Consider the following 22817-nt stretch of genomic DNA (forward strand, 5'->3'; position numbering starts at 1 on the left):
TTCCGGAAAGGGGAAGACAAACCTTTTTCTTTAAACAAAATATTGAAAAGTAGAGCAATAGGGAGGAGGCAGGGACAAGTAAACAGAGAAAGATCTTCCATCATTTGGTTCACTCTGCAAATGCCCACAACAGCCAAGACTGAGCTAGGTCAAAGTCAGCAGCCTGAAACCAAATCTTGGTCTCCCGCAGGGTAGTATGTGGATGCCAGAGGTTCTGCCTCTATGGTTATCCAGTGAGCAGCGTGACTAGATAGGCTGTCAGCCTGCCACTGAAATGGTACTGGGAGGTCTACTTTTGCCGTGAACTTCAGCCATGTGTCTGCTTTATCAGTAATAAAGCTGATAATTTATTTCCACCTGCTTCCCTTCTATCATAGGACTCTTTTGGGATAGGAGAGAGTTGACTCCTTAACTCACTAAAAACTCAATAGAAAGAAAAAAAAACTAAACAATATTTTCTCTCAAGAGTGGCTTTTTGCTGCTATTTAAAAAGGGAGGACATTATATTTGGTCGTCTTATTTTTATTCTTATTACAGCTATAATTTACCTAGAGAACAGTTTTTTAAAGATGTATTTATTTGAAAGGCAGAGTTACAGAGAAAGATAGAGAGAGATCCTCCATCTGCTGGTTGACTCCCCAAATGACCTCAACAGTTGGGGACTGGGTGAGGCTGAACCAGGAGCCAGGAGCTTCTGTCAGGTCTCCCACGTGGGTGCAGAGGCTCAAGCACTTGGACCATTCTCTGCTGCTTTCCCAGGCCATTAGCAGGGAGCTGGATCCGAAGCAAAGCAGCTGGGACTGAAACCTGCTCCCATGTGGGATGCCGGCACTGCAGGTGGCTGTTTAACCCATTAGGACACAGTGTCAGCTCCCAACCCATCATTTTCCAAGCACTGCTTTAGGCATCCAATGCACAATGTTTAACTTATTCCTGTGAAAGACTTCAAAGGTTTGCAGGTCAGCAAACTGAGATTTATTTCTAAAGATTAAATTTTCATTCAGCATGTATTTATTGAATAGCTATTATGTATCAGTACTCAATGAAAAAGCAGGCTGGATCTGTCCTCATGTAACCTAGAGCTTAGTAGAAAGACATACATACATTAATCTATTATTCATATGAAGGAATGTGATATTGCATCTGTATTCAGTGGCATACAAGAAATAAAGTGTACAATATGTACAATGAGAAAGCAATGACTAAACTGGGTTCTGGAGCATGAGTAAGGATTAATTCAAGGAGATGACGCATGTTGTGGCTAGGTAGGGGCATAGGAGAAGCCAGAATTCCAAATTGAGATAATAGCATGAACAAAAGTCCTGTGGTATAAGGAAGAATAGAGAAGGCAAAACGTACTTTAAAATGGACAGTATTTCTGCAACAAAGAGAATGAGAGGAAGACTGAGTAGAGGTAAGACTAGACATATACAGAGCACAGATCATGTTTTTTGGTTCATCAAGGCATTTTTACTTTATTTTAAATGGAACAAAAAACTACTACTCAGCTGTAAAAAAGTATGAAATCCTGTGTTTTGCAACAAAATGGATGCAATTGGAGTCCATTATGCTTAGTGAAATAAGCCAGTCCCCAAAGAACAATTATACGTTTTCCTTGATTTGTGGTAAGTAATATACAGAGTACAAAAATGTAATGTAATATGAGTGAAATTGACATTTTGAGATGTGATTATTGTTTTCACTTCTTGTCTATACTCTGGAGGAACAGTGGTCTTTCTACTTATTACTTGTTGAATTCTTTATTTAGTGAAGAGTTAAGCCTGTGAGGTAAAGTAAATTGAAAGTGTTGTTTTAATCATAAAAATTAAAAAAAAAAGAGGAAGGAAAAGGGAGCGTGGGAAGGAGAGAAAGAGAGGGTAGGGCAGAAAGTATCACTATACTCTTAAAACTGCATATATGAAATAGATTAATTTTTCCCTGTATATAATTTTTTAAAAAAATTAAAGCCATTGAGAGGTTTCAAGTCTGTGATGCAATGATATTGGCTTTGACTGAAATTTAGGGAGTGCATCGGGGGAAGTCAGAATGGGTACTTTTTTTAAAAAAAAAGATTTTATTTATTTATTTAGAGGTAGAGTTACAGACAGTGACAGAGAGAAACAGAGAGAAAGGTCTTTCTTCCATTGGTTCACTCCCCAAATGGCCACAATGGCCGGCACTGCGCCGATCCAAAGCCAGGAGCCAGGTGCTTCCTCCTGGTCTCCCATGCAGGTGCAGGGGCCCAAGCACTTGGGCTATCCTCCACCACAGAATGGATACTTTTAATCAGAGAACAAACTGTTGCCTGTATTCAGATGAGATGGACTAGTGAATATAATAGAAAGATGTGTTGCAAATTTGAAAAATATGGAGAGGATTGTATGGATTAGATATAAAGCATGAGGGAGACCAAAGTATTAAGAATGGCACTTACATTTCAGTCATAAGGTGACTGTCTAAGGTTTATGAAGCTAGTATGTTAATTTACAAATACAAACCTTTTTCACTGAAACAACCAAAAACACTTCTGCTTCCTCTAAACTACTTGACTAGGTTTACTACAGAGTGTTTTTTCTGTTTCATGTTTGCAATAAATGTCTACCTTTAAATTTTTCCTTTAGGATTTTCCAAAATTTTTGTTACTAGGGATAGAAATCAATATAAAATTGTCTTGAGATATAGTTAGACATGTCATCAAAGTTTACTGTTGCTTTTAAATTTCAGATGTATCCTTTCCTATCATAATTAAATATTTCTGTGATAACCAGAAATATTTTGCGTGGATTTTGTGTACTTCACTACTTATTGCGATTGGAATTTTGGATATTTGGTTTGGGTATTTCACATTAATCAAAATTCAGGGGCCGGTGCTGCGGCTCACTAAGCTAATCCTCCGCCTTGCGGCGCCAGCACACCGGGTTCTAGTCCCGGTCTGGGCGCCGGATTCTTTCCCGGTTGCCCCTCTTCCAGGCCAGCTCTCTGTTATGGCCAGGGAGCCCAGTGGAGGATGGCCCAAGTGCTTGGGCCCTGCACCCCATGGGAGACCAGGATAAGTACCTGGCTCCTGCCTTCGGATCAGCGTGGTGCACCAGCCGCAGCACGGCGGCCGTGGCGGCCATTGGAGGGTGAACCAACGGCAAAGGAAGACCTTTCTCTCTGTCTCTCTCTCTCACTGTCCACTCTGCCTGTCAAAAAAAATTTAAAAAAAAAAAATTCAGGAGCTTCTCTGGTGGCTATGAAAAGTCAGAAACAAAGGAAAGGTGTAGTTAGCAAAAGGCTGGTTCTTATTTAGTACATCCTATTTCTGCATCTTCTCTCACACGGCAGATTCCTAAGACAGATATAACTTTACCAAAATACCTATTGTGCTCTGCAGCTGTGAGATGGACGCTTTCCTAGTTATGGATGCACAAACACCATGGCGTAGCTTAGCTAACAAGGCTTCTTTTCTTAAATGAGGCAGAATAGTTAAGTGAAAGCCCTTTAATTTGAGCATGAGTGCTCCATTCCAATTAAGCCTGAAGAATCAAAGAAAAGAGAGTTGATTTCATTTTTTTTTCTGAAGTAAAAAAGTAGGCAGCACACTAAAAGATGAAAATGGTACAGTGGCATCTGCAAATTGCACATTTTTATTTAGAGCTTAGGTCAAATGTGGAAACTTCTAAATTATGGTATAAAAAGTAAAATGAATACAAAACTTATTAGTATACTAATAAGTATAGGGGAAGGACATTAACCAATGCATGCTTTATTTACATTAAAACTGCCAGTGTTGGCATCCTTTCATTACTGGCAATAATGTTCTGTGCTTGGCAGCAGAGTAGAAGAAAGTTTTCTAGGATGGCCATCATTTTTATGTCTCCTGACCCTATTCATAAAAAAGATCACTGTCTGCAGAAATAATTTTGCTAGTTGAGAAATGGAGGTCTATAGCCAGTTAGTCCATGCTGTCACCTGTATAGCTGGCTTAGTACTATTGAGTTAATTACCACTGAGTCTAATTAACCAAGGACTATAGCCAAGTTGGGCTGGTATATGTTTGGGAAATATGTATTTACTCAGGATCTTAGATGCCTTACACAACAGGAATATATTTCTCACTGGTACTATGTATTCAGCTCTGGTTGGGGGTGGGGAGTTGGTAGACAGGGAAACACTAAGGGACCCAGACTTATATTGCTGTAATGATCTCGTGACAATACTACCCTACCATGTAGCTTCCAGGGCCTGCTCCTAAGTACCTCAAACCTAAGTCACTTCCACTCGTATGCCAGCCAGAACTCATCATCTAACGTCAACTTAATTACAAGGGTTGCTGGGAAAATAGGGGAGTACATGGAATATTTAGTAAGCACTACTGTATTTGTTACACTACATTAGTCAGCTCTGTACAATATAAGATTGACCAGATGGCAAACATTGATTGAAATTCTTCTAAAAAGGAATTTGAGTGTGATTTCATGAGAGGAATGTTAGGAATACTCAGTGTTAAAAAGAAATTCTTTGTAAGCTGGAGAGGGGGCGCAAGAAGCACAGTTATCACAGAAGATTGATGTAAAGGAGTAGAAGAAAATGAAGTAGTTAAGGGAATAAAAGGAATAACAACTGAGATTCTATACTCATAGAAGCAAGCTAAATAAACTAATTAACCAAAATGACCTTGAAAGAATACAGAAAAAATGAAAACTAAATATAACATCTTGAGAGCCTTAGTGTCTTCATGAGGAGTTTTGACTTCACATGTTGAATCACTGGATGATTTTAAATAAAGGAATGATATAGCTGCAGGGAACCTTAAGCAATTCCAACTGCGATGCTTAAACTAGGTAAAATCAAAATGGTATCAAGGAGATGCAATAATCCAGAAGTTTGTGAAGGACTTAAGAAGGTTCAATATTAAACATATGAAATATAATTTTGGCAACGTGAAAGACATGCATATAATTCAAACAGCAAGGATGAACTGGGTGAATCTTAGAGCTGTATAATCATAACGTTTGAGAGTTTAGGAGTAGGGAGTGAGAAATTTGCAGAACAAAGGGGAGAGAAGGGTGGGGGAGAATATTCTGCATGCATTTTTTGATGCATAACATGCATCTAAACATGAATGGGTGCAATATATTTTTCTTTTTCCTTTTTAATTTTCACCATATTAGTGGTGCAAATAGCAACCATTTAAACTGATTGCAAAGCTTCATTATAAGTACTTAAAATATATAAAATTTTATTTTATTTTCACAACATATTATGACTCAGTTCATGACAAATTATGACTTAGCAATGGCAAATAACTTACCAACATCAGTGAGCTGATCCACAGGATTTGAGTCCAAGTTTACCTGAAAACAGATTGTTAATGAATGAATTCTTATCTCTTCCCCTCTCTACTTTTCTGCTTTCATTTTTTCCTCCTTTCCCCCCATTTTTTTCCATCTATATATGTCATCCCTCACAGCTGCAAAAGCACTGTACCTTAAGAAAAGATCAAAGGGGCCAACACTGTGATGTAGCAGGCTAAGCATGTTTGGATCCCTACACTAGCGTGGGGAACCTGCAAGAAGCTCCTGGCTCCTGGCTTCAGATTGGCCCAGCTCTTGCCCTTGCAGCCACTTGGAGAGTGAGACAGCAGATGGAAGACCTCTCTCTCTCTCTCTCTCTATCTATCTGTCTGTCTATAACTCATATTGCATCAAATTATGTGTTTAAAATCACTGAACAATTGACTGGGGGAAAAACAACTTATCAATTAAAAGGAAATGACTTGTTCATGGATTGGAAGAATCAGTATCACAATACCAGACTTCAAGACATACTACAGGGCAGTTATAATCAAAACAGCATGGTACTGTTACAAAAATAGATGGATATACCAATGGAACAGAATAGAAACCCCATAAATCAATCCAAACATCAATAGCCAACTTATATTTGACAAAGGAGCTAAAACCAATCCCTGGAGCAGGGACAGTCTCTTCAACAAATGGTGCTGGGAAAACTGGATATTCACATGCAGAAGTATGAAGGAAGACCCTACCTTACATCTTACACAAAAATCCACTCAACATGGATTAAAGATCTAAATCTATGCCATGACACCATCAAATTAATCAAGAACATTGGGGAAAACCATGCCAGACATTGGCACAGGCAAAGAATTCCTGGAAAAGACCCCAGAAGCATAGGCAGTCAAAGCCAAAATGAACAAATGGGATTACCTCAAATAGAGAAGCTTCTGTAGAGCAATAGAAACAGTCAGGAAAGTGAAGAGGCAATGGACAGAATGCGAGAAATTATTTGCAAACCATGCAACCGATAAAGGATTAATAACCGGAATCTATAAGGAGATCAAGAAACTCCACAATAACAAAACAAACAACCCAGGAAAGAAATGGGCAAAGGACTTAAACAGATATTTTTCAAAAGAGGAAATCCAAATGACCAACAGACACATGAAAAAATGTTCAGGATCACTAGCTGTCAGGGAAATGCAAATCAAAACCACAATGAGGTTTCACCTCATCCCAATTAGAATGGCCCTCAAGCAGAAGTTAACGAACAACAAATGCTGGAGTGGATGTGGGGAAAAGGGCACCCTAACCCACTGTTGGTGGGAATGTAAACTGGTAAAGCCACTGTGGAAAACAGCATGGAGATACCTCAAAAGCCTGAATATAGACCTACCATATGACCCAGCCATCCCACTCCTGAAAATTCACCCAAAGGAAATGCAATCAGTAAACAAAAGAGCTATCTGCACCTCCATATTTATTGCAGCTCAATTCACAATAGCTAAGACATAGAATCAACCTAAATGCCTATCAACCAAAAACTGGATAAAGAAACTGTGGGAAATGTACACTATGGAACACTACACAGCAGTAAAAAGGGAGAAATCCAGTCATTTGCAACAAAATGGAGCAATGTAGAAAACTTCATTTTGATGAAATAACCCAGTCACAAAGAGACAAATGCCATATGTTCTCCCTGATCTGTGAGAATTAATAGCACTCCTCAAATAAAAGCTATAGAAGTGAAATTGATACTTTTACAAACAATGACTTGAATAGCCCTGGTCCTCACTGTTAAGGGACAGTTTTAATTGTTACATTTTCTTTTTTTCGTTGTTTTCTTTCTTTATTTTTCTTTTCTCTTCTTCTTTACATAACATAGTTAAACATATGTATATAAAATCAATTGAAAAAAGATCCCAATGAAAATAAGAGGGGGAATAAGAGAGGGAGGAAGTAGTCTACCACTGTAAAGCTGTATAGTTCTGCATACGGTCCCGCAGACTTACTTCTAAGGGTACAACCTAAAAACCTGTCATGGGAGTCCAAACCCATTAAAATTGGTGGTATAAATGCCATCCTAATTGTTAAAATGATCATATTAAATGTTAAAGTCAACATATAGATAGGTTTAAGTGTAGAAGTGATTACATAAATAACATCAAGTGCTGGTAATAATAATAGACAGAATTAAAAAGGAAGGAATATGGGAAGCAATATGGGAAGCAGCCACACAGCAGACTCCTAGAATGACATTCGCTGTAAATAACACCCTGACCTCAGAATCAACCCTTAAGGCTTCCTGGTCTGGCTGAAAAGCCTGTGAGAGCATCTCAGACATTGAAAGCCAAGACTCTGTGGCAAAAAATATCCTACACGAAAGATCTTTGTGAGACCTCAATGGAAATAAGTGCCCATTAAAGGAGAATGTACTTTTTTCTAAAGGGAGGAGAGAACTTAGACTTTGCTTATGGCTGTGTCCAAATACTGATGTAGTCTATGATCACAAAAGGCTTCCATAGCCTTGGCAGCCCATGGCAAGAGACTTGAGTAATCACTGATGTCATAAATAAGAGTAATAATTGTTAAATTAACAACAGAAGTCACTGTGCACTTACTCCCCATGTAGTACCTCCATCCTTAATGAGTTATACTATGAGAATTAACTGCAAATCTTGTTTTCAAACTGTACTCTATGTTATATTTGTGTGTGTATGTATGCAAACTGTTGAAATCTGTACTTAATATACAGTTGATCCTCTGTATATAAAATCAAACTAAAAATGAATCATAATGAAGAAGGGGATGGGAAAGGGAGAAGGAGGTGAGATGGGAGTTAGGGTGGGAGGGTGGGTATGGGGGAAAGAACCACTATATTCCTAAAGTTGTACCTATGAAAAATGCATTCATTAAATAAAAGCTTTTAAAATAAAAAAAACAATAAATTTAATAGGCAAAAATTAGATCATTTTGGTATTGTAATTGTAGAGAAATCACACCTTGACAAATATAATGGCATATACAACAAACAAAATTTGATGAAGATTGCAGAAACAGTGTGGCCAGTGCACTTCATAATGCCTGGAAGTATAGCAAAATGTTTGGCAACCCCAAAGAGGAAGTAGTGGTTTTACAACTAGGTTACAATTTTTATTGACATCCAGCCTGAGTCCAATATCTTTGTTCTAAAAAGTGGAACTAGGCCTTATAAAAGAAAATCTCTTCATGTTAGGAATCCCAGCTGCCTTGTTTTCCCCAACTAAGCTATGTGTAAAACAGAAAGAGAATTCTTAGATCTGCTAGGATATAAGGTTGCCAGGGTGACTGTTACAGAAAGTGAGGCTGAGACGATCAGAGATCAATAAGAACAGGAAGGCACTAGGGGCTAAAGTTAAAAAATATTAAATCTTTGGACAAGACCTTTCTCTCTAAAGCTGAGAGATCTAATTGGTTTTCCTGGTTTTATCTTTCAGCAATGGTTGCCTCACACACGAACATCTCTTTTCAGATCATACATTTGTTTTCTCTTCTGTCTATGTACTTCTTCAAGACACACAAGAGATGAGTAAAAATTCATAACCAGAAAAGAGCTGCTGTTTTTGGCCATCATATTCCATACCTCCCATTATCTCATTATTGGTCCTAAAACTTCTCTGCTCATTTCTTTTCCATGACCCCTTCTGGAAGATAAATGCCCCTAGGCTTCTAAGTAAAACCTCCTCACGGTATATAAAGCCTTCTCTCCCTACATAAGTAATAATGAACCAAAACTGCAGACATCATAACAAAGGAAAAAAAAAGTAAATTCTCACTCAGTGCAGTGATCTTACACAGGAAGGAGGATGAAGGCAAACAGGAATTAGGAGAAGGCATGCCTACCTCTTGAACTCACCAACCTAGAAGTGACACATGAATCCCATTGATAATTTATCACTTGGCCATACCCAGCCCCAAGCAGAGGTGGAGATTATGGTTCCTAGCTGGGCAACTGCATTTCAGCAAGAATTGTACAGTACAGAGTCTATAATATCAATCCTGTGATATGAGCAGGAAAACAGGAAAAAATTGGATGGATAGTTCTTAATTACAAAATTATTTAAATGTTAACATCAACATAATCAATGTGCAATGAAATCCATGATGTTATGCTCTGTTTGGCTTATTTATTTGTTGGTTGATTAAACCAATAGTTTATTAATCGAATGTTTATGATGCAGCCAGATTTTGTCTAGGTATTGAGATAGGTAATGAATAAATAGACAAAAATCGCATCTCTCATGAAGCTTATATCTTAAGAAGACTAAGTCAGAGGCTAAGAAAAATCTACAATCAATTCTATAATATAGGGGTCATGAAGAAAACTAAAGTGGGGAAAAGGGATAGGAAGTAGGGAGAGCAATTTCAATAGAATGATCAGGGAGGACTTGGAGAGGTGATGTTTGAAGAGAGGTGATGTTTGAAGGTAACAAACGAGTAAGTTGTGCAAGAGCATTTCAGGTACAGGAAGGAATGCAACTGGTGTCCACAGAGAACAGAAATGTGTGTGTCTAGAGTAAATAAGAAGGATATTAAGAAATAAGTCTAAGACAGCAATGGATGGAGGGTGGATCATCCAGTTATAGCCTATATAAGGGCTTTGCATTTCACTCCAGAGAAAAAATTTAATTTGAAGCTTTTGAGCAGAAAAGTGGCAGATTTTGCTTTATTTTTTTTAGCAGAATCACTCTGGTTGCCGAGTTGAAAATAGACTGAGGCAAGACAAGGGTGGAAGCCTTTAAACCAGTTAGGAGGCTACTAAAAGAATTCAGGCAGGTAATAATGGTGCCTTAGATCAGATTGCTAACACTGATTACAGTGGCAAGGCACGGTTATGTTCTAAATACTTCTTCAGAGTAGAGCTAGAATAGTTTGCTGAGTCATTAGATATGGACATGAAGGAAACAGAAAGGTCAAAGTGATTCTAAGATTTTTGGTCTTAGCAACTGGAAGTTTGGTGTTGCCATTAAAAGATGGAGGCCTGTTTTAATCAGGTTTGAGGAGGAATGTAGAGTTCCATTTTAAACATATTGAGTTGAGATGCTTATTAATCATCAAAGTGGAAATCTAGGCTAATAAGTTGGACATGCAAATGCAGAGTTCAGGGGAGAATTTCCAGCCTAAAGGAGGTATTCAAATCCATGAGAGGCTGGGATCACAAAGAGGGTGAGCACTGAGGGAGACCCCAGGGCCAAGCAGTGAGGAGCACCAAGGTTAATGGGTTGGTGGACAGGTGAGGAGATATGTGTCTTGTCTCGTTCACATTTGGAAAATAGGATCAAAAGTCAAGATTCCAACATCATGGTAGATCAGCCATCCTTGAAAAGAGTGCTCAGAACATGATAGCTAAGAAAATAAACCAATTGCATGCATTGTTTTAGTGAACTTGTAATGCTAGAATGCATGAAATTAATTACAGATACATATCCTCTTAGGCTCCATTTCACATGAAATAATCCAATTTCTAAAAAATTACGATTTTCAACTGGCATAAATGATTCCTTTCTGTTTTAAAATTCTATTTCTTTTAAAAGCAGAGAGAGATACAGAGATCATCCATCCACTGGTTGACTCCTCACACGCCTGGAAAAATCAAGGTTAGGCTAAGCCAAACCCGGGAGTCAGACACTCCATCCAGGTATCCCATGTAGGTGGTAGAGACCCAACTATCTGGGCCATCATCTGCTGCCTCCCAGAGTGTACATTAGCAAGAGGCTGGAATCCTGAGTAAAGCTCAGACTTAAATCCAGGCATTCTGATATGGATTATGGGTGCCCCTGTTGCTGTCTCTACCACTACAGTGGCCAAATACCCACCCCCAAATAATTCATTCTTAAAATAGTCAATGGGGAGTTTCCCAAAATTAGCTCTCCACAATAAAATTAGCAAATTTCCACAAGTTGGGAGTTAAAGCACAGTCATCTCTAGGAGGCCATAATTTGGTTCCAGAAGAGACTAGGAAGATGATAGATTTTCCAGGCAGATATGGGTATACAATCACCATAACATTTAGTGGCGTCCAGTTTTAAAACTTGAAGCTTAAGCAGTTCAGGTTCTGAAATTTAATCTTCTCTTTCTAAATATCAAGTTTTCTTTAGTTTCAACTGTACTTTTAAATGATGGAATTTTAAGCCAGTATTGCCCATGTGGAAAATACTGTGGAAATTAAATTATAAACAAAAACACACATGCTAACTAAACAAAAATTTGAAAAGAGACTGGGAGGAGCTCACACCAATAATAGTATCACCATAGTTAGTACTTACATAATACTTTCTACACACTTTTGTAGTCCCTTATTACTATTTAATATAGTAATCATAATAATTCCACAAAGCAGGTATGATTATTATCTTCATTTCACAGATGAAAGAGCTCAGGCACAGAGACTTCTAGTAACCTCCCTAAGGTCTCACAGATACTACAGAAAATCATGATCTAGACCCAAGGGATTTTGCTTCCAAACCTCTGCTTTTATTCACCTTATCATTTAATAATTATTCTATTATTTTTCATTATTTCATTACTATCTAAAGTTTTATGATATTGTTTGAGCTACTTGCATCTGTGTTTTTACCCAACCAAAGATTTCCTTGAAAGATCTGACATTGTGTCACTCATTGTCACAACAAACAGGTCCATTCACCATGATTGATTAAGTTCATTCACTCATTTAATTTAAAAAATACTAAATATCCAACTTATGTGAGAAATTAAATAAGAAACCAGATTTTGTCAGTCAAATGAGGGAAGAGTGGTGTTAGGCAGGGAAACCTGATTAGAATTTAGTTTGACAGGTGACACAGCTCTGCACCAGATCCTATGGGAGTAAAGAGAAGAGAAACAGGAACAAATTATTTTAATCCTAGGCTTAGAACAGAGATATGAGTCAGTCAGGTGATGGAGGAAAAAACACGACGTACAGACGAAGCAATGGTGTGAGCAGATCCAGAGGCACAGATGAGTACAGTGAATTGGAAAAATCCCACATAGTTTTGGTTTTATTCATATTTTAAAATTTTGAGCACCCACTAGGTTCCATATCCTGGGCCAAACACAAAGGATTCAAGATTCCTTAGAATCACCATCTTCAAGAAATTGATGTGGTCATGAGCAACTCTTTGAAATGAGCACAATAGTCTTACACAAATTGTTTCAGACCAGTTTTTTAAAAGTATCAAAAATCAGTACATTATAATACTTGGGAGTTACAGTCCTTATTTAGAAGATACTCTCATTGTTACTTCATGGTCATCCCACCACAGAAGGAGACAGGAAGAAAAGGAACTCAACTTTCAGGTACCTGTGTGGGATCTGGAGCTCTGATCTGATCCTAGTGCCAAGGGAGATTTTGTCAGACTTAAATCTGAGGCTAACATGAGATGGGGATGCCCAATGCTTGGTGTGTTTTAATGTGCTGTTTATTCAGCTATAATATCTCCTTTAAAAAGAGTTTAAATCCTGCAAAATAGATATCAGAATGATAAGACATTATACTGCATACAGCAATTTGTTGTAAAATAGAAGCTGAGCTACAACATAACAGGAGAAAGGTAAAGTAGGCATGTAAGTTTCCCCTTCACATCTGTACTGAATAAATTCAAAATGCTAGAATTTCAGATGAGAATAACAATTGCGCTTGTGAGTCAGAGTCTGCTTTGGTCCATTTGAGAAAAGCATGTCAGTCAATCTTAATGGTCTCTGCAAAACCCTGACCATGCCTTCGCCAAGACTCTCATAGAGCAGTTACATGATAAGCCCCACTGTGCTTCACGGTAAATCAGGGAGTTCCACAGAGAAGTCACACGATAAGCCAGGCTATATTGAACAGTAAATCATAGAATTCCTCAATAAAGTTACACACTAAAACTCTCTAGCTTATTTATTTATTTTTTCTTTATGGTCTGTCTCCCAGTGGTGGATAAAGGTCAGCAACATGGCTTCTGTCCGGCTGCTTTCCTCCATCCCTTCTGCATACCCATGTCCAGAGGATGCTCCTCTTCGGCAGGAGGCTGATGAATATTCAAGCTGACAGACACCCCAAAACTACTCACAACTGGAATCTGTATGGATTGTGAGGAGGATAGGAATGGAGGGCGTGGAGAAGTATATGTGAGATGAGAACTCCGTTACAGAGAAATAAAACTGAAACTTTAATATATCATTCGTTCCCCCCAAATCAGTGTAATATAAGTAATGTAACACCAGTACAATCTCTCCGATGATAATTTAATGGTTATGACCTATTGCATTATCAATATAAAGTTGTTTCCCTAAAGGCATTAAGGACATTATTTAACACATACCTGCAGATGATACCCAGTACTAGAATGCACTGTGATGGTACTAATGGAATCCTGCAGCAAAGAACAATCACAGTGGGGACTCTCTTCTTACCTCTCTCTTCCCTGAGACACAGAGTGACACATAGAAATAATAAAATAGGCTACTTGGTAACTAAGAACATGAGGATCAACATGAATCTATGAGCTAATAAGGCCTTTTGTCACAAGGATCCTTGTACACCTTGAGAGAGATTCTGATTTTGCAAGTCTAGTTAGACTTAACTCACATGCACAAATATGGCAGCATAAAATAAATGCATCACTTTGAGATATGAAATGTCAAACTAGTATGCACTCAAACCTTGATAAATCTCACAAACAATTACAATTTAAAAAATTAGATTTGACATCATATCTAGCTTCTCAGAAAAGATTTGCAAGCAAAGTAATGCATTGGCTACTCATATTACCAAAACTTCATTACTGTAGAAAACAGTCTACTGTACATTTGTAAGAATACTATTATCATAAATAATTAAACTCAAACACTGGTCAAAATAAATAACCAAAGTACATTCTGTACTTTAATAATGTTGTTTTGACTATGGTTGTTTGGGGATGGGAGTATAGGGAGAAGGAGAGTTGGTTTGCTGGATTCTTACTTACTTGAGTGCTAATTCCCTTAAATTGGTAACCCACATTTTTCTCTCAGTTGTCAATTAAATTTAATAAGGACACACTGTTTGGACAAATAATGTTATATAAAAATTGTTAGTGCAGCAGTATAAGAAAGAAATTTTATTGAAATTGCAAGTTTAAAAATTCAATTATCAGCACATTTTACCTAGTAGAAATGTATGTGAGTTTTTTTTTTTTTTTTTCTGTTACTACCAAAATGCCTCACAAATTCAATCAATTTAAGTGCAGGTCTACGGCCTCTTTCCAAGCTCTGAAAAAAGTATACTGTGCTTTTCTGCCAGTAAAATGTGTTTAATTCCAGTGATCCATATATAGAAAACACTGTGATTAGGAGAGATGCATCAGCATAAAGAGTTGAGGTTACAATTATGAGTCTCTGATTTCTAAGATGGATGGGTGGATGCTGGTACTTAAAAAAAATAGACAAAAAGAAATATGTGCAGTTTTTGGGCATTTAATGTAGTAAGAGCTGAATTATATATAGTTAATATATATTCTTTTTAATCCTCATAACTATGCTTCACTCACAGTTTTTCATTTCTTCAAACTGAGCTTCAGGGATACTATGATTTTATGGTTTTTCCTACAGAACTCATGTGTTGGAACACAAATCCCCAAAGTCATATGTTAATGGCATTTGGAAATGGGGCCCTTGAGAAGCCTTCACGAACAAATTGATCCACTAATGGATCAATAAATTAATGAGTTATCAAAGGAGGGAGTGGGTTAATTACCACAAGAGTGGATCTGTGGGGAAGCCAGTTTGGAGTTCTCACCATTTGATGGCCTGTTGCCACTTAGGACTCTGTGGAACCCCAGTCAACATAAAGGCCTTCACCAGATACAGCCCCTTGACCTTGGACATTCCAGCCTCCTGAACTGTAAGAAATACACTTTTTTCTTTATAAATTGCTTACTCCTGTACTCTGTTATTGTAACAGAAAACAGACCAAGAAAAAGGAAATTAATTTACCCAAGCTCATATAGTTAATAAGAATCAGAGCTGGTATTTAAACTGAGACTCACCCTGCTACCAAGCCTTTGTCATGCCTTTCTCTGCTCTTCCTACCTGATTTGAGAAAGCGGCCCCTGGTCTCCCTCTCTACATGACGGCTCACACAGAAGTTGTTCCACTGCTGTCTGGAACCAGAGACAAGTAGGAAGACATGTTCACTTGCTTTCCTCTATGTAGTGGGCTGGTCGTCTCCAATTATGTCAAAAGAGAGGGTGGAGTTCAGGGGAACTGGCTACTTGGTGCTGCTCTTTAATAGTTCTCTACCAAATAGGGGAGGAAAAACAAACAAACAGAAAAAGACAGAACACAAAAAGAAACAACAAATCTTATGAAATGTCCTAATTTGAAAAAAAAAAGCTTTCTAATTGAAGTATCTATGGAGAAAAGGATACTTAGGGTATTTAGTTTATCTGTATTGCGACTCAGGTTGTTTTCTTAACCATGTGACTGGGATGAAAATAGGGGAGAAAAGGTGAACCGTGTAGAAATTGGTTCTTTAGAAATTCAAATTTTTATGGACTGAGTTGTTTACTCATCCACATTCAAAGCAGATTTTTCCTTGCATGCACGACTAGTTCAAAAATAGCCTTCATCAGGACACTCCTGGGACTGGCCTGGAATGCAATGGAGTGTTTTTTCAAGGCTCTTAGCCATCTCTGGAGCTTGGAAAAGAAGACTAGTGGATGTCTTTTTTATTTTAAATCTAATTACCTTCCTTACTGAAACCTCATAAGCTTAGTGAAAGTCTCCCAGTCTCTGATGCTATCTGGCTACCAGGGAGTCGTTGCACTACTTGCAAACCTTGGCAATGCAATGAGAATCCCTTGCAGCAGGAGGGGTAACATGAGGTGAAGGGACAATATCACCTTTATCACCTTTGTCTTCCCCAGCCCTAGCAACTAGGTCCTAGGAGTAACATTTGCTGGTTAGTGCTTCAAAATGAGCACTATCTCCAAAGGTAGATTGTTTCATTAAGTACATTGAAGAATTTTCTCTGGTAATGCCAAATGAAATGTTCCTTTTATTTGAAGAAGTGGATTTGATGATAGCAGGAGAAGGAACAGTACTCGTGCAAAGATTCTATCACAAAGGAGGCAGAAATGGAAACCAGTGGGTGTCCCTGACAGAAGAGGGGAGCCTCAGCTCTAATTGACTAGATCAGGGCAAACAAGCACTTTTGGGGCAGTGTATGTGGACAATACTGAATGTGTAGACAGTCAGGTTTTCTACTTGTTTTGCATTCACCAGAATTCTTTAAGAATTTTACTAGCCAGAAAGTTTTCAACGGTAAAATTTCCCTTGTAAGCTAAGCCTTTTCAAATAATGCTATATATTTGCCAAAAATATTAACCATTTCTCTTTATGTAATGAGATAAAGTACACCTGCCTTAAACTGGCATTCAAATCATTGTACCCTCTGTCCTCAGTCTAAATGCCTGTTTTTATACTTGACATCGTGCTGCTCAAATTCATCTACTACATCATAATAATCTATTCACTGTCCCTTGAAAATATTCAATTTTTCTCATCTCTGTGCCTTTTCTAATGCCATTTCCTCTCCTAAGATGTTTTCCCTTCTCTTTGCTTCATTCAAAGTTGCAGAGACTCCATAATGCCTTGTTTAAATTCACTACCCCAACAGTGAACTTCTGAGCTCCTGCAGTTTTTAATGTCTGGGACTCTCATTTGGTCCTTGCCACTTGCTGCCGTATATGGTTTATCTTTGTGTAAATGGGTATTTTCTTTTCTAAGATTTTTATAATCACTTTTCTACTCACAAGCATGACTGATTTCTTTTTTTTTTTTTTTTAATTCTACCTTCCTCCCACCAGAAGTTGGAAGAGTGTCTTGAATTCAGTAGATCCTGAACAAATCTTTATAGCTTTAAAATTTGGGCTTCAGACAAAATGAGTGGTAAGAGAGGAAGTTAATTTGAATATTTTTAACAATTATTAAGTTTGGCTTTCACAAACATTTTATCATGCGATTTTACACAACAGCTCTAAGTGATGTGTAATGTTATATCAACTTTACATATCAGGAAGGTGAAGCTCAGAGACCAAATGCATGCTAATATTCTCACAATCCACTGTCTCATAACCTACTTGATAATGTGAAAAAAAGGAGGATCTTTCAACCCTGTTCACCTCTAGATTTCCAAACACTCAGCCTATAAGTAATTTCTTTGCAATCATTTTGCAATTACTAATCTTTAAAGCAAACTAAGGTAATCATATTGGTGATGTTTCCCCTGAATTCCAAGCTATGTATTTATGATGTCAGAAAGTCCATGGATTTGGTGCATTCTGACATATCTGTCATGCAGAAGTAGTTTAAAGCTGGTTTGCTCCTCAGGAAATTTGGAAGAAGTGTTAATGCTAAACAGCAGGGAAGTATGAGAAAAATTTCCTGTCCCAACAGGGGATATAAGACAGATACACATATACACTTAGCTTTAGTAATGATTTAGATGTCTGTTTTCCAAAATTCATTCCAAAGAACTTCCACTGGATATTATTAGATACTCTATTTCTTCCCTTTCTTCCATTGTTTTATTGTGTATGAATGGTTGGGCTATTCTGTGAACAAATCTGTATGGGAAATACTGTTTTAAGCAAAGTTTCTTTAGTATGTCTTTAAATATGCTAAGACACATCTTCATCACAATTCCCCAGGGATGGATATAAGCTAGAGTACTTCCCAACAGAATTTAGTCACAGAATTTTTCCCCACAACATTTTAAAAGACTGGAAACTCATGGAACAACCTTAGGAAAACACTCTTAAGAGTATGATCTGAGGTGGATGTTTGACCTATTAGTTAAGACATTGGTTAAGGCATCTGTGTCCTACATTGGAGATTTTGACACATGGCTCCAGCACCAAATTTCAGCTCACTGCTAATACAAACCTAGGGAGGCAACAGTGGCGGCTCCCTAGGGTTCCTGCCACCCATGTGGGAAATCTTGATTGTGTTCCCAGCTCCCAGCTGCCAGTCTGAGTCCAACCTAGCCCTAGCCACTTGCAGGCATTTGGGAGAGTGAACTGGTGGGTTGGAGTTCTCTGTTTCTGACTTTCAAATAAATAAATAAGAATTGAAGATAAAATTATGCTCACGTTTAATACATTTCTTGTGGGTGTTTAAATGAAGTACGATCTATGAGATAATGCCTAAAATTAAGGACACTGTTAACAATGGATCCTCCCCATAATATGTGAGAGGGGTTGGATGGTGTGACCATGGGTATAATATATGAAGCATTTCTAATTTATATCTTAGAATTTCACATTTTATCCTTCTTCATGAAGTATTCTTCCATTTGGTTAACCTAATTGTGAATGAGACTACTCAAATGTATGTTTACTATATGCAGTGAATATTTATTATGAGCATTTATATGTATTATATAAATTACACATATTATTATAGACCATCTTTTATTCTTCTTTGTACAACACCTACTTTATTTGGGGGGTTACCTTCACTTATGCCTGTGTGGTTATGGTGGGCCTGCCAAATACATGACCAACAGGCTGGGCAAGTGGCACTGAACAGGCAAATTATATTCACATTCCCCTAGCCAGTGATTACTCTAGCAGGGATCATGTGATTCATGCTAGGCCAGTTGAAATCCTTCCCCAAGTACTTTAGATTTAGACCTGAAGAAGAGATCTTCTATGCCATGTTCTATAAGTTGGAAGGAGACCTCTCAGGAGCTATATATCAACAGATAAAACTCACAATGATAGAGACAAAAGCTGTTCGGAGACCACTAGGAATGAAAAAAAGAAGGAAAAAAAAAAACAAAAACAAAAACAAAAGATCCTGGCTGCCTCTGGTCACATCTGAAGACTACGTCACCTTTGACTTTGCTGTTACAGCAGCCAGTGCACCCTTTTTTTCTAGTTAGCTAGTTTAAATTGAGTTTCTGGATCAAATGATAAAAACAAAGCTAGTCACTACTACAATGACAGCCAGTGTGCCAGAAAACTCAATTCTCTTATGGAATTGGTAGGTGTCTGGTTGGTGAGGGTCAATTTGAGCGACAAAAGATTGTGTACTTAAATTTTGGAAGCACTATTGTTAAGACAAGACCTTGAGAAACAAATAAAATCCTGCACCCTAACTTTTAGGGGACATAATTGAGGCATAAAACTGAAGTGACATCCTTTAAAATGTAGCACACCACGACTGTTGTGAGGTAGATTATGTCCTCAGAGACAATGTTGGACTTAGAGGGTAAAAAATGTGGTTTTGTCCCAGACTTGCCTTTTCCTTAGGCAAGTTCTTAACCTCACTAAATCTGAATTCTCTTACATGGAAAATCTGGCTAATAGTATATATGCTACATACCTCAGATGATGATATCTGTAAAAGCACTTGGCAAATTCCTCGACACTATTCAAGAGACATTCTAAAAAATTATACTCCATCATCATAAATATGCTTTATTTTTCCTATTTTGTAAAATGAAGGTTTTATAACTCATTTTAGGAGCAGTTACTCCTTTATCCATATACAGTAATGACCTTATATTTTGCAATAACTGTTTCATCTTATTCTCAAATAGGAAACAGTAGCTCACTGCTCTAATATCCATAGGGCATGTTTAGCTCTAGATGCACATTTTGGGATGGTAATATAAACATGCTACTACTAATAGAACCTGTACAATTTTTCTGATCCATATTCCTGAGGGCAGGGTCAGTTAGAACTCCGTTTTCTCAGCAACTGTAGCACACTGATTGCGATGTAATTCTTCACATGAAAAAATTGTTTTTATTGAATATTTGCTACTATAAAATCAATGTGATAATTCTCCTTACAATATTATCAAAAGAGTATGTATACAAGCTGCAAACCTAAATCCCTGCCAAACACTTGTGTTCATATATCTCAAATGATATAATAAAAATTTTAGGATGTGTGTGTGTATATGTGTGTATGTGTGTGCATATGTGGAGAAGAAGTACATTTCGCTGGTTCCAAAATCAATTGTATACTCTAAGGTAGCTTATTCCTCCTTACTCCACCAGCTTAAGAGTTGACCTTTTGACTCGCTTGGATGAATGAGATTGGAGCAGAAATGAGATATGCCGTTATTAAGCAGAACATTTGAAAATCGTCAAGTGATTCTGCCAACTGTCTTTTCCCCTCTTCGTTGATACTAACAATGTTCCAGACTACAGAAGCTCCTTCAGCCTGGGTCCCAGAATGGAGAGCCTAGGCCAAGACTGAAAGTGTGGTATGAGTGAGAAATACATCTTCACTGAGTGACCCTCCACAACTTGAGGTGTTTGGTTCCTGCAGCACGACTTGGCTTAACCTGATTGGCAGCATAAGTGATGATAGGTTAAATACATTGATCTACATTATAATAATGATATTCCCTTCTTAGTACAGATGGAGAAACTGAGGTATAGGAAAGAATGTCACTCGAGAGAAACGTAAAGGAACAATTATGAAGGAAACAAAATCTTTGTCAGAAATTTATTGTTGATCCTTGTATTCTACAATGTTTTCAAAAATATAAGATTTGAGGATGCTTAATGATGCCAAAGGTATCCCAAGCCCCTGCTGATTTGAGAATCCTATTGCTAATTCATAGACATTCTTTAAAGTGAAAATAAATCATAATCACGCTATGGCATCATTGACTTTTATTGTATTTTACCAAGCAGATTATATTCTTAGAATTGTATCTACAAATCACATTGAATCTGTTAAAACTAACCAAAAACAAAAATAAACTAAAAAAAGAATTACTGAAATTGCCCTTGGGGTTCTCACACCATAAGTTTCTTCCACTGTACCATCGTGCCTCTATTTTGACAAATATAATGTTCACTGTCATTTGGCCATCAAGAATTTCCTCCAAACCCTTACTCACCAAACAGCATGTAGGTTGTAATGGACATTAGATTTAAAATGCGATCTGAATACTTTTCAATTTCACATACAAATCTATTCAATGCATATTTGATCACACTGTCATCTCTGTGTCTCTTACTTAAAAACAAAGGATAAATTTGCTTTTGTGTATAATTTATATAGAAGAAAATTGACTTTAAATATAAAGTACAATGTTTATTTCAAGTGTTCCTTAAATTATGTATCTGTAAAAAAATCTTCAAACCAAACAATGCAGAATATGTGAAAGAATTTCCAATATAATCTTTCTCTTTCTTTCAAGTAACATGATATCAGCTCACTACATACCATGCCTGGATTATAGTACCAGAAGAAGAAGAGAGAAAAAAAAGAACCATGGACATGGAATCGTGAAAGGTAAAGAAACACCGACTCTCCAAGCTCCCTTGCTGTATTTATGTCTTAAGAATTGTATCTTTAGTTTCAAATTAAAAATGAGTTGTCAGCTTCCCTTAATAATTAATGTTGAAATGAACAACTGTTTTAAGTACAACACATTCCATTTAATGTTAAACAGTGTTATATTTACTGCAATTCCACCTTTCATCCTAATGTCAGCCTTTAAATCTTTAATGCTTTAATCACACTCCTTTTTCTGATATCCCTTGTGAGTTCCTCAAACCATTGCCCACTCCTTCGTGATAAGGTGGACATTTTTTGCTGCAAGGGTTAGTCAGCAGCAATTGTTAATTATTAAGGAAAACAAAATGCAGCTGCTGGAAAATTGTGTTTGTTCCCAGCAGGGCATGTTACCTTTAATCTCTGCTGACACTCAGGCAAGTGAAGTCATAAAAGGGAGATAATGCATTTCAAGAACATGGCCCCATAGAAAATTAAAGAATTTCCTATAAAATTAATGACCCTAATTACCAGATGATGCCTGCATTTGCCTTTCAGGAAGTTATCCACCTTTCTGATAGAGAGCCTGGAAGAGGGGAAGCAACAGCGTGGAGCCCTAAGGAGCTGCCTTACTGCAGGCTGCGTGGAGTCAGAAGCAGCAGAAAGTCAAACCATGTTCCGCAGGAGCTTCATTCCTCCTGGAAAGCCAGGAGAAGAGAAACGAGCTATCGTTTGTTAAGAAGGGACTATGCATAAGACAATGTTTGGGGTTTGGGCCACTGCTTCACTATGCGAGCCTTACTTTGCTTATGTTAGACAAAGGCTATTTAAAGGGTTGACTTCAGATATTTTAGAGTTCTTAAAAAAATCCTTCATTAAATATTGTCACATAGAATTGGACCTCCATATCTACGGGTTCCTCATTCATGAATTTAACCAGCCATAGATAGAAAATGACTATTTTTTTTAAATTGTGTTGTTCTAAACATGTCAAAGTTTTTTGGTGTCATTATTCCCTAAGCAATATACTATAATAACTTTTTATATAGTATTTATTTTGTATTCTACATAATAAGTAATCTAGACATGATATAAAATATATGGGGAGGGCTGGTGCTGCAGCTCACTTGGTTAATCCTCCGCGTGCAGTGCTGGCATCCCATATGGGCACTGGGTTCTAGTCCCCGTTGCTCCTCTTCCAGTCCAGCTCTCTGCTGTGGCCCG

The 22817-nt window shown here is 37.5% G+C and overlaps 1 long non-coding RNA gene across 1 annotated transcript in view; it reads left to right on the top strand.

Moving 5' to 3' along the window:
* Positions 1-22524, top strand: part of LOC127493579 (uncharacterized) — a 31242-nt gene extending 8718 nt beyond the window's left edge. The window contains exons 2-3 of the long non-coding RNA XR_007923971.2: positions 21517-21611; positions 22152-22524. This is a non-coding gene — a long non-coding RNA (uncharacterized lncRNA). The remainder of the gene's footprint in view (positions 1-21516; positions 21612-22151) is intronic.
* The last annotated feature ends 293 nt before the right edge of the window (positions 22525-22817 follow it).

The sequence above is a fragment of the Oryctolagus cuniculus genome, chromosome 7 (assembly GCF_964237555.1).
Source record: "Oryctolagus cuniculus chromosome 7, mOryCun1.1, whole genome shotgun sequence".
Lineage (NCBI taxonomy): Eukaryota > Metazoa > Chordata > Mammalia > Lagomorpha > Leporidae > Oryctolagus > Oryctolagus cuniculus.